The sequence below is a fragment of the Drosophila kikkawai genome, chromosome X, assembly GCF_030179895.1.
Source record: "Drosophila kikkawai strain 14028-0561.14 chromosome X, DkikHiC1v2, whole genome shotgun sequence".
NCBI classification, from domain to species: Eukaryota; Metazoa; Arthropoda; class Insecta; order Diptera; family Drosophilidae; genus Drosophila; species Drosophila kikkawai.
Window position 1 is genome coordinate 22,162,710 of NC_091733.1, and position 12,274 is coordinate 22,174,983.

The 12,274-nt window shown below is 40.2% G+C and overlaps 1 protein-coding gene, 1 long non-coding RNA gene and 1 other non-coding gene across 3 annotated transcripts in view; 2 read left to right on the forward strand and 1 right to left on the reverse strand.

The window, feature by feature from the left end:
* Positions 1-12,274, reverse strand: part of vex (somatomedin B and thrombospondin type 1 domain containing protein vexed) — a 75,157-nt gene that overhangs the window by 46,395 nt on the left and 16,488 nt on the right. The window lies entirely within an intron of this gene.
* Positions 4,184-4,255, forward strand: TRNAP-CGG (transfer RNA proline (anticodon CGG)). The gene has a single exon. It is a non-coding gene; the product is annotated as a tRNA-Pro (tRNA).
* Positions 4,975-5,985, forward strand: LOC108084492 (uncharacterized). Its single transcript, XR_001771063.3, has 4 exons — positions 4,975-5,131; positions 5,580-5,636; positions 5,708-5,768; positions 5,857-5,985. It is a non-coding gene; the product is annotated as an uncharacterized lncRNA (long non-coding RNA).

The window sequence follows — 12,274 nt, forward strand, 5'->3', positions numbered from 1 at the left end:
TAACCCACCTTCATCAGCCACAACAGGCCGCTCTCTGACAGTCCGGTAATGAAATTTGCCACGGACACACGACCTCCTGGAGGGCAAAGTCGGGTTGCAAGATGCGAAAAATCATAGATCTCGTGTCGCTGAGAGTGTATATAAATCAATTTTACGCCAAGCCGCACTCGAATCTCTGTGACTATTGATGGCGACTTGGGTTCATTTCATATTCATTCGTTTATAACCATATTTCAATTGTATTTTATTGTATTCTAATGGGTTAAGTTGGCATTTAACTTAGGGAAATCTTTGGGCTTTTAGTATTTATTTATAGGAATAGTTTGGTTTAAGGAAAGATTCGACTTTTTGGGGTATCAAAAAGCCTTAAAGGTTGATATAAATATCTATTTTTTAAGTAGCATAAAAAGTTAAATATTAACGAAATATATACCCCTAAATGTAAGGCCTCTCATTGGTGAGTTTTTAAGCCCTGTCCCCGGGTATAAATTAAAAAAAAAAAAGAAAAAAACTTCAAGTTAAACCGTTTGATATTAATACCTCTTGACTCGGATCCATTCGCCCGTAACGCCCATTAATCAGTTGGGGCTCGAAGTGGCGAACCACAAACTTTTGGCGCCGCGTATTAAAGTTTATAACGGGCTTTGGCGGGCTCTATAAAATATTTAAGTCTGTTTTTTTTTTTTGCACATTTCCCTTATTTATTTTATTTCGCGTTTGCTTCTTCTTTTGCCCAAAAAACCGCAAAAATCGACTCAATAATGTGTGTGTGTGTGTGTGAGTGTGCTGCACAAAGCCAATACAAATACAAATAGTAGCAGGCAGGAAAAGCGCGACTGACAGGCGAACAAGCGAGCAAACAGGACCCCTACTCTCCGCCACCCCACAACACCCTTTCGCTGCCCGCAAAAATCCAGGGGCGCCGAAAAGTAGGCATCTGTTTGTGAGCTCGCATTCACCTCGATTATTCATTGAACGTTTCGCTTGGCGCGGTTAACGGATTGAGTGTGTGCCAGGATGAGTGTGTATAAGGACCTCCGATTAAGGCCGAAATGTTGCTGAAACTCGCATTGATTAATTGGCCCCGTTAAGCGGGGCTAAGCTGATTAATTAATTGTATTATTTCATATCAATTTGATGGCAAAATATGATATTAATCGGAAAAAGAAACTCATAATTTGTAAACAGATTTACACGGGCATTAAAGAATAAAGAACTTCAATAAGGGTCTGAAATAAAATATATTTATGCTTTTACAGGGTATTATAAATTTAGTCAGAAGCTTGCAAAGCTGTGAAAGAGTAATTTCTTACCGAACAAATCATATATATTATTGGTCAGTGTTAAAAGTCGAATTGTTTAAGCCAGGTTTGGAGTAAAAACCTTTTTTAGTTATTAAAATTAATTAAATAATTAGTTAAACCTTAAAAAAAGACAATTTAAGCCCGTTTTCCGAATTGAATAAAATGGATTCTTGACTTAGTTTTTTTTTTTTTTTTTGTTTTAATTAAACAACAAAATTGTACAATTTCAACTTTAATATTTAATTTAAAAAAATTATTAAATAAATACAAATATAAATAATTAAAATAAAAAGAAACAAACACCTTTAGGACCGTCTCCGAACTCCTCTCTAGCTCCACTCTAGAAAATCGATAAATCTGCATATATATATCTTTTGTTATCGATACACCATGAAATAGGAAAAATAACTTGGCAACTGGCTGGCAAAACGGTGGAAAACTATAGACAGATATATATGCAAAAAATTGATCAGTCAAAAGTCAATTCGCTGATGGACAGTTGCCCACAAAAGTATGCATGCATAAAAATACAATATGGAAAACGGTGCGAAGGCAAAAGCAATTGATAAAAGTGAATTTTCACGAATTCCCCAACCGCCGAAATGCAATAAAAAGTGCCAAGGGGTAAGAGCGGCTAGAGCGGGAAAGTGGGTGAGGGAAAATCAGGCCAGACTGGGTCGGAAAACTGGGTAGAGATAGCAGCAGCGGCGGCGGGCCTGGCAACACGAATATCGCATGCAAATTTTCAGCGTCCGCGCACTTAATATAATTTCACTTAAAAACACTCACACACAGGCAGGAGAAGCCAGGAGCCAGGAGCCAGGAGCGAGGAGCCAGGAGCCAGGACTAAAGGGAAAGACGGGACCGAAAACCGAAACGAATGGAACCGCCAGGTGCTGTTGGCCATTTTGACTTTCGTGCGGCCTTTTCTTTGCTCTCTCCTGGCGCTAACGTGACTTTGGCGCGTTAACCTCAATTTATCGCTGCCATTTATGTCCTTTTTTTCGATTACAGCATAAATTGTGGTAGCTAACGTGTTGGTCGAGAGAGAGAGAGGGTCCTCTACTCACCTGATAAATGGTAAACTGCATGCATTGTGTAATCGATAAAAAACATAAAATAAAATACAAAAAGGCACTGGCACTGGCACTGGGACTGGAGCAACTGCAAATCCTGGCTGGCGCTGGCGCTGGCATGTCCTGCCACCTCAGCCTGCTCTCTCTCTCTCTCTCTCCTGGCTCCCACTTCTGGCCCCGGCTGAGTGGCATTGAAGGACGATTGCCTTAATGTACATTTGTCTGCCCGCATGCATGTCTTTTGGCGAGATCCCCGGACGAGTCTGTCTCCGAAGGTAAATAAGTAACAATTTCAGCTGGAAGCGCTGTAAATTTCAAGCAAGTTGAAGGACACAATGGCCAAGTCGAGAGCAGCCAAAGGAGTTACTTTATCTTGACATCAATAATTCCATAAATACCTAGCTTTTGCCTGATTTTGTTGGGTTTTTGTTTTAATAAAAAATTAAATAAATCCGACACTCGATTACAATAGAAATTAATTAAAAAACTATGGCTACCTGCCACTCTTGATTATTTTAAAATCATTAAAAGTCCTTGTGAAAGGTGAGAGTCCTCGTTTAACCATAAAGGATTAATTCGTTCAGATTGACAAAAGGATTTCGAGCTGGAAACTCCCTAATCTTTGCCTGGCAGGACCTTTATATTTTTTTATTTAAGCGCCTGTCAAAATTTATTAAATTAAATGCCTTTCGCGTTGTCCAGCGTGAACTCAAATGTAATATTTTATTTATTTATTTTTGAGCCACATTCGACACTTGTTCTCGCTCGCAGGATATTTGCAAAATGTTTGCTGCATTTGGAACACGTTTTTTCAGCATTTTACTCGGCGGATGCCTTTATTTTTTTCAGTCCCCACTTTTATTTCGATATTGACTTTTTGGCTTAAGCGGAAATTCAATTTAAATGTTCAGCGAATTTTCCAACTTTTTTTCTCCGTTTTGCATATGTAGTTGCAAAGCCTTTGCGTTATTTTTCTCGATTTTTGTTTCACTTTTTAGCTGATATATATATCTTGAATTTTACACATATTCGGCAACGGGGAGATTAATAGCAAAATTAAAAAAAATATGCACAGGATTTTCCCCCCATGCCTTGGCCTAACAAGGACACGTACAAAAACATAAGCATCGCCGAGGTGCGACTCGGGGAGGAAATGAAAGTGCGGCTTGACTGCGGATCAGCTGGGAAGGGGGGGGCGACGACGAGCAGCTTTCCGAATGAGACATTGGCGCAATAATCATAAAAAGTCAGTGCGAGAGGCGACACAATAAACTGCCGCTGGCAGGGCGATGATTACGCCACTCGCTGGGTTATCCTTTTGGGGGGGTGGGGTGGCGGCACTCATTCGGCGGCACTCAAAATGCGACAAAGACCTGCCTCCACCTCTCTCTCAAGCACTCTGAGGCGCCGGAAGCGGATGCAGAACGGAAGTCAAGGAGGAGAAGGAGGCAGAGGCAGAGGAGCCGGAGCAGGCTGAAGAGAGCCAAAAATAAAGGGTGAAGGCAAGCTGTCAGTGGTACTACCTGAGCGCAGTTGTCAGGCTTTTCGGCGGAGAACATGCAGCTGAAAGCCCCTGACTCCAGGTGGAAATAAACACAAAGCCGCGGCTTTAAGGATGAGCCAAACGGCGAGGCTTTAACTGTAAGAGCTTCATTTCAGGTGAGGATTTTCACAAAGGTAATGTTTACTTAACTTGGGAAATCGGAAATCCTTAGTATTAATTACTAAACATACAAGCGTTTATAATAAAAAAAGGTAATTTACTTAATTTATAATTATTTATTTTCAACTCGATCTTCAACTGGCTCGTTGGTCTAGGGGTATGATTCTCGCTTCGGGTGCGAGAGGTCCCGGGTTCAACTCCCGGACGAGCCCAAAGCTAATCTTTTTTTTTATATAATTTTTAAATATTTATATTTGTTTAAATGTTTCTATTATCTTTGCATTTTTGTACCTTTGCCTGGTCTAAAAATTAAATTTTTTAAAAGTCACCTAAGCTTAGGAAATCAGCTATCAATCTTCCCCAATGGGGTTCAACTCCTTAAAGTCTCGCTGGCAGGAGCAGAATCTTCTTTGAGCTGCTGATGCATTCCCTCACGAGTGGCCAATTGAGATGAGTGCAATAAATAAGCCAGTTGTTGGTGCGTTGCACGTCCTCGAACTCCAGCCCATACACAGAAAAAATTCTGGTGGGTTAAATGAACAATTTCTTTTGGTTGAATAACAGTGAAGCTACTGTCAATGTATTTTGTTGTTGGATTTGGTGACTGCACGACAGTTTATATGACAGTCAATTACAGTCACCCTTACGTACGAGATTCTGTGTGTTTTTTGTTGTTGGCTTTGCGAACTGTCGTGACTGTCAGCTGCAGTCAAAATACTGTAGGTTTTACGTAAAAAGTTTTATGTGTTTCTTTATCTTCTTTGGTATCGTGTATGTATTTTTGCATTCCCAAGGTAAGTAACATTAACATTTTATAAGTTTATTAAATATTTTATGAAAATCCATAACTTTTTCTGCCCACTAAAATACTTTCTGGTATAATTCTGGTATATATTTCTAAACTTCTAGTATATTGCAAACGTTTCTTGAAAAAACGATTTCGGGCACACTTAAAAAGCGGCGTCGGTTTCGAGAAGTTGTGCAGCGAAAAGTGAAGTGAAAAAGTTAAAAGTAAAAGTTATGAGTGATATTGACCTTCCTTCTTCTGGAGGAGTGGGATTTCAGAGACTTATTGCCCACATTTCTCGGTAAGTTCCCAAACAATCATTTAAAGATCCGCAATTGGCGAATGTACATATGTATGTATATGTATTTATGCATACATATACATATATGTATGTATGTACATATGCAAGTACACGTACGCCGCTGATCGCAAGAAGTAACGCTTTTAAAAGTAAAGTTAGTGTACAGATTAAAATATATACATATGTAAATATATGCATATATGTAAAATCTTATATTTGGCACTGATCTTTGATTGCCTCTCTTTATTTTACAATTTAAATAGCGATCAGCGGACATGTACATGCATGCAAATGTATTTTTTGGCTTCTTGTTGACTTGCGATGGCAACCATCTCAGGCGAGTGCGAGCAAGATAGCTGGCACTGACATCCAAAAACCGTTTGTTTTATATCTTATTATGATATACATATATAATTAAATCTTTTATACTTTTCTATTTTGTTTTCAGGTGAGAGTATACACATGTAACTATAAAACATAACTATGTAAATGGAATCAACAAAATGTAAGTAAAATATTTGGCCGTTTTCTATTAATTTTAATAAACAAATTTACTTAAATCAATTTTTATTTCAGAAAAGCTATAGTCGAGACAAAAGTACCAGTTCGGATGTGAAATATGGACTAATATATATTTGTGAGTATTGATAATCATCGTTTGACTTAATATTTATTTATTAATAAATTTACAATTTTAATATTTAATTTATTTATTCATCATATAGGAAATATATATATATAAGTCCATAATATTATTAATTAAGACCCTCTGTAAATATTTTTAAAGAATAAGTAATTAAAAAAATATTATTAATTAAGACCCTCTGTAAATATTTTTAAAGAATAAGTAATTAAAAAAATACTATTAAAATTTTAAAATAATTTTTGGTTTTATTTTGGTGGTAATATGAACTGCAATTACTGTAGTCGGGGGTAGTCTACAGTAAAATAGTAAAATAGTGTATTTCACAATTTTCGTGGTTTGGCGCTTTTTAACCGCAAAATCGTGGTTCCATTTACTGTAGAGCAGTACATGTTACGTAACGCGTTACGTCGTTATACTGCAGCGTACAGTTCATGGAACCCAAGATTTTGGTTGTTACCTTTTAACCCACGAAATGGTTAGATTTACCCACGATAATATTTTCTGTGTACCAATTCCGAATCCGGATTCCGATTCCGATCCCGAGCTGCCCAGCTTCCGGCCACTTTATCGTAGATATATATCTGGGAAATATGCCGAGGGCAGCGACGAGGACTCACTGACTGACTGACTGACTGACTGACTGAGGGATAAGCCAGGGCTGAGATGGGCGGAAAAGGGCCGTCAACACCTTGTCCTTCAGTATAGTTCATCTGTCTGAGGTCCTCCTCCTCCTGCCGCCTGTCTGTGCAGATGGTTCTTTGGCACAAATTTCATTTCAACTTTGTCTCTCTCGCTCCCTCCCTGTGTGACGACGGCAAACACATAAATTTTGATGAAGCTCTTTCAAAAACAGTTTATAGTTTCATTTTTTCCTGGCTCCAGCTCCCTCGGACTGGCTGTGTGTCCCTGTGACCACTTGACACTTGTTTTGGCAATGGCCAGTGAAAAGTTTGTGCTTTTCTTTTTCTGCTTGGCCCAGAGACTTTAGCCCCCAATTTGGCAGTTCAAGTTAGTTAAATAGTTGCCATTTATGGGGGCTGCCTTGTAGCTTTGTATTAAAGTGGAGAGAATCTAGAATTTGCAGTGGCAAATCCCGAGCACACAGGGCGTATGCGTAATAATATTCATGAGGTTCCTTTTCGCTCCCTTGCCTGCTTATATGCTCCTTATGTTCCTGCATTCCGGCAGTGACAAACCTAGGGAGTTGGAGCAGGAGCTGGAGCAGGAGGTGGAGCATAGCATATCCTGGCAACAGATTCCACATGCGAATCCCCTTTTATTATGCGGATTTTTCGTTGCCTTTGGATTACGCTTTTCCGTGTTCTTCCTTTTCAGCATTTCCTAGCGTTGTGTGTGAATGTGTGTGTGGCATTACTCCACGCTTTTCCCTTAGTTTTTCCAACTGAAAATCGTGTGTTCGCTCTGTGATAGATTCATAATTTTCAGTTACGCTCTGAATTCGTTTCGGCAAAACTTAAGCCCAGAGTGCAATTATGGCTAAGCCAGAGGAGTGTGCATTAAATAAATATAAGAAAATTGTAGTCAAAGCAGGGGGATACACAGGAAGAAACGGGTTAAAAGTCCAGAGGAATTTCTAGTAAATAATATATTTCAGCAGCTGATATTTGAAATAAGGTTTTCTAGCTTTTCCAAGTAAAACCTTTCCCTCTTAAAATCCCTATTTTAACAGATATTTCTTACAGTGCCATCTTCCCGTAGGCAGAGATTATGGTTGGACAAACGGTAGACAAAACGCGGAAAACAAAGCCGGGCGCTACTTGAGAGGGAAATGAGCGTTGCCCTGGCAATATAGGCGGCTAATTCCATTAACCAACTGGAGATTGCTCCAGCTGTTTGGCCCCCAGCTTCCGCCCTTAATCAGGCTTTTCCAACTCCCCTCCAAGGCAATTTCCTGCCACCGCATCTACCCCTCACACATACATATATACATACATACTTGTATAGAAGCACTTTTCATTAGTCTTTGACATTTTTGTGCAGCTCTCGGCATCTTTAATTTGGAGCTATTACCACCCGCCACCCCAAAAACCACTCGGCAAACAACCCGCTGAAACTGAAATGCAATCAAATTGACAACGTCCAAAGTTTCTCATAATTTTCCTCCCCATTTTCTAGGCTTCAGCCCCCTTTCAACGGGGGTGTGAGAGAATAGTAAACATATTTTGCCAGCTTTGTTTTATGTCTCTCAACTTTTGACTATGGCAGCCAGCAGCCTTTTTTGTGTGTCGTCTCCCCGGTGTTCGTTTTGTTTTGGTTTTTAATTCAAAGCAAAGTTTTTTTAACAAAAAAAAAATAAATAAATATACAAAAAAGAACGAGGGACGGTTGAGCAGTTCCTCCTGCTTTATGATTATGTTTATCAACTGCTGCTTTTGCCCGCATTGCCCTCCCCACGACTTGTTAGCCAAGTTTGTTCGGTTTCCGGGTTTCAGGGTTTCCGGCTTTCCCTCACTTTCCTCGCTTCCCTCGCTCACAGTGCAGATGGCAAAAATATAAACACAAATTATGTAAATTTGTATATAATGATAACAGAAACGCAGAGAAGATAACACAACCAAAAGGGGGAGAATCGGTTGAGAGGGTACATCTAGCCATGATTTATGCATTCAACTTGGCCATCAGCAGCTACCCGAGTTGCTCAGCCAAGACGGATTAACGATCAGTGGAGTTTACCCAGGAAAACTGAGAGGGGAAGGGACAGGGAGAATCCTTTTCAGATGATGAATTATTCATGCTTCTGTATGGTGAGCGATTACAGGCTAAATTATTTGATTTAACTCATAAGCCTAAGAGTATGCAATGATTCGATGCAACTTTAGAGCTTTGGTTTTCATTATATTTCTTGAATGGCCTTTAAATGCCATTATCCTTAAACATGCATACACAATCTCTCGATACCCACGGGCATCTCTCGGCCATTTTCACCGCAAATTGTCAGCATTTCAAGCGGAATTTCAATCGTAACAGCAGTCAATGAGTTGTGGCTATATAACGACAGACCCGGACCCGGGACTTTCGATATCTTATCAGCCTGACACACACACACTGTCCGGCAATCAGCAGCTGTTCAGCAGCATGGCCCTTCCTCCGGCTTCCGGGACTAACGAAACATTAAATGGACACCACAAAAAGCAATCAGAGTGCGATTCCTGTTCGATTTCTCCCCAATATATATATTATATATATATATACATGAATATGTACATGTGTTTATTATAGAGATGTTTGTCCGATGGGCGCCATAAAAAGTGCTTTTTATTTTTAATCCGTTTTATGCGGCTGTGGATTTTGCGATCAAACAGCTTAATCTTTTCACCGCAAATTCTTTTTTTAGCTACCATATTTACACGTGTTTGTGGGAGGTGTAAAAGTCCTGATAGGGGAAGGCAGGACCCCAAAGATGGAACTTTTGGCCACAAGCCGCAAGAGCGAAACCGAAACGGAATCAAATGAAGAGCTCAGCTTGGCCACAAAAGCGGATGCAACTACATTTGGCCAAGGACACAGATACAGATACACAAGATGCAGGATGCAGCCTGGCCCCAGGATGTGTGCAGATGTTTAGCCCAATTGCTGGCAGCTTTGTGGCCGCTCTGGCCGGACTCTGGACATTGGACTTAGGGCCTTGGGCTCCGCCTCCTCCTCCTTCCCGATTCTCCGGCCAGGCGGAGGCACTAATTGAAATTGGAACTGAGTTTTGGCAGTCTGAAAGTCGTCTGCAAGTCGGTAGTTTGAAGGAAATGAGTGGAGCAGCTTACCATAGAAGCTGCTCTCCGGCTAATGGGGGTAAAGTTTGTAGTGGATTGGTAACTGGCATCTAACAATGCCTTTGGGAAGTTATCCCAACAAGAAACCCTAGCTTCCTTTTCACTTTAATTTAAAGAAATCAAATTCAAGAAGAGTATGTTTCTCAGGTCATCTGTTTAAAGCTACTTTCGGGGCAGGATTCTCCTCCTCCTTTTCACTGCCAGTTTCCTGAGCTCCTCCTTTCGTGGCAAATCTCTCCGCATAAGCTGATGTCTCAATTCTGATCTGGTGATGGATGGCCCTTGTGGCTGTGCGGATTTTCCGATGGGAAAAACCCTGCCCAGAGCGAGAGGGAGAGTCAGTCATTTATGACCATTACGCAACCGAATGAAAACAAAATGGAAAAGCCATTGAAACAAATACGCTTTTCCGAGAGGGGATGTGCGGTGGTGACAAGTGACGACTGACTGACAAGGGTAAACAATTAATTGGTAACAATATGTGAGGTTCGTATCTCGTCCTTGCATGGTGACAATAAGGACCAAGATTGCTCTTCACCTTCCCCCCTCTCTAACCCCTCTTTAAAGCCTTAAAACTTTTATCATTAACGGCCGGGAATCAGCTTAAGACCTTGTGGTTCTCATCGCGATAAATGTCACAAGGTGTTTTCTCTCGCCAAGAAAAACTTTACTCAAGCAAATTGATTAGACTCACACACACACACACACACACACCTAGCATTTGTTTTGGCCATGAACCCGGCCAGCCCCCTCTGTTATCGTCACGTCAAACGCCCGTCACTTGAGCCATTTGCCTTTGACGTTGCCCCGTACAACGTTGCGTATGCGCATTATTTTCAGCAAGCCCAGTGGAAACATTTTTGCGCTGCCACCGAGTGTGTGCGAGTGTGCTGTGCCTGTTTATATGTGCTTTGTGCTCTTTGCCTTGCAGTGCTTAAAAATAATTTAATTGTTAGCATAAGCTCTTTAATGTACAGCTGCTATGTGAGGGTGTGCGTGTGCTCACTTGACTTACGTTTCAGCCAATTATGGCAGCTTAAGTGCATTAAGTAGGCCAAAAGACGACGTAACGGAAAAGAGGGGGCCAGGGAATAGTTACATTAAATAGAAATTCTGATGGGTTTCTATATTTTTTCTAGAAGTTTAATATAGCAAAGTGTTATAATTTCTCTTAAAAATTCAAAAAATTCCCTAGGCATCCCTAATTAAATCCCCATGTAAATAAAGTCTATAAATACCTAATCTATGACTACTCTTGTTCATAACCATCACATATTCAATCAAAATTCAATACAACACGCTGTGCCCCATTCACAGTTATTGGAATTTCAATATAATTGAAACCGAATTCCCATGTTTCGTAACTATACATATTTTTGGTGAAAGGTATATGGGAATAACCGACCGAACTGCAGCCTTTAATGACATATGTGCGCGACCCGGATGAACAGCCAAATGAAGAATGTGCTAAGGGGGCGGGATGTGCAAACAATAATACACAATAATGATAATCCGTATAACTTAATTCAACTGTTGGCCAAACTAAGCAGTGCACATTATGCAAATGTCCATTCATGCGACATGCGATAATATTTGCATTTGATGAGCAAACAGACAAATAAAGGGGCAGGACAGGGGGCAGGAGTAGGGACAGGGGCAGGGACAGAAGCAGGGACAGGAGGCAGGAGCAGAGGCATGAGCTGGGGTTGCACACATGCAAATGGGCAGGAAAATGGAAAATGCCAAATGCTAAAGCCAAGCCGACGAAATCAAATAAGCCAAATTAAAGTTAAAGGGCAACATTGGGAAATTAATTACATTGATGTTCGGTGGGACTTTTGCACACATCCTGATCCCTTTTACCTTTCCCTATCCCCCTCCCTTTTTCCTTCCCCAAAATGGAAATGAAATATATATTTGCCAGTCCTTCGACTGTGCATGTTTGTAAATGACAGCTGAAAGGTAGCTTTGAGCAAATTATCAACAAGAATCCTTCACCATTGATTGGGGCAATAATCCTGCTAGAAAAAAGAAATTAATTTGAACCCCTGCAAGGAATTGAATATGGAAAAAGAATAAGGTGTATAAAAAGATGTATACACAATATTATTTTGGTAATATAATAAATATAAAACAATATAAATATCCGAGAAATTTCAAATAGAATATTGATTTATCGCCCAAATTACTGCATCGACTTATAAATATTTCCCGAATTCCCTTCTCTAAAAACCATCAAATGGGAATTGCCCAAGAAAACCAAGGTTGCCAGGCAAATGTTGCTAAGGATGAAAATGTTGAGAAACATCTATTAAACAAAAGCCTTAAATTATTATTAAATATTCAAATATCCGAGAAATTTAAAAGAGAAAATCGATTTATCGCACATATGTATTTATATTACATTGAAATACCCATGTATTTTCCATTAAAACAAGAAAACCAAGTTTGCCAGGCAAATGTTGCTAAGGATGGAAATGTTGAGAAACATGCATTAAATCAAAGCCTTTCGGTTGGTCACTTTAAAGAGTCCTGGTACTGGTCCTGGTCCTAGCATTGTTGTCGAACCAGTAGTTGGCCAATTCAGTTGTTGGCTCGCCGTCCTTCTGCTCCCTACCCTCCCCCCTCGGCAAGCCACCCTACCACCCCCTTCTTTTACAACTGCTGACGACGCCCGCTGTGCCGCTGACAGCAAACAGTTGTTTTGCA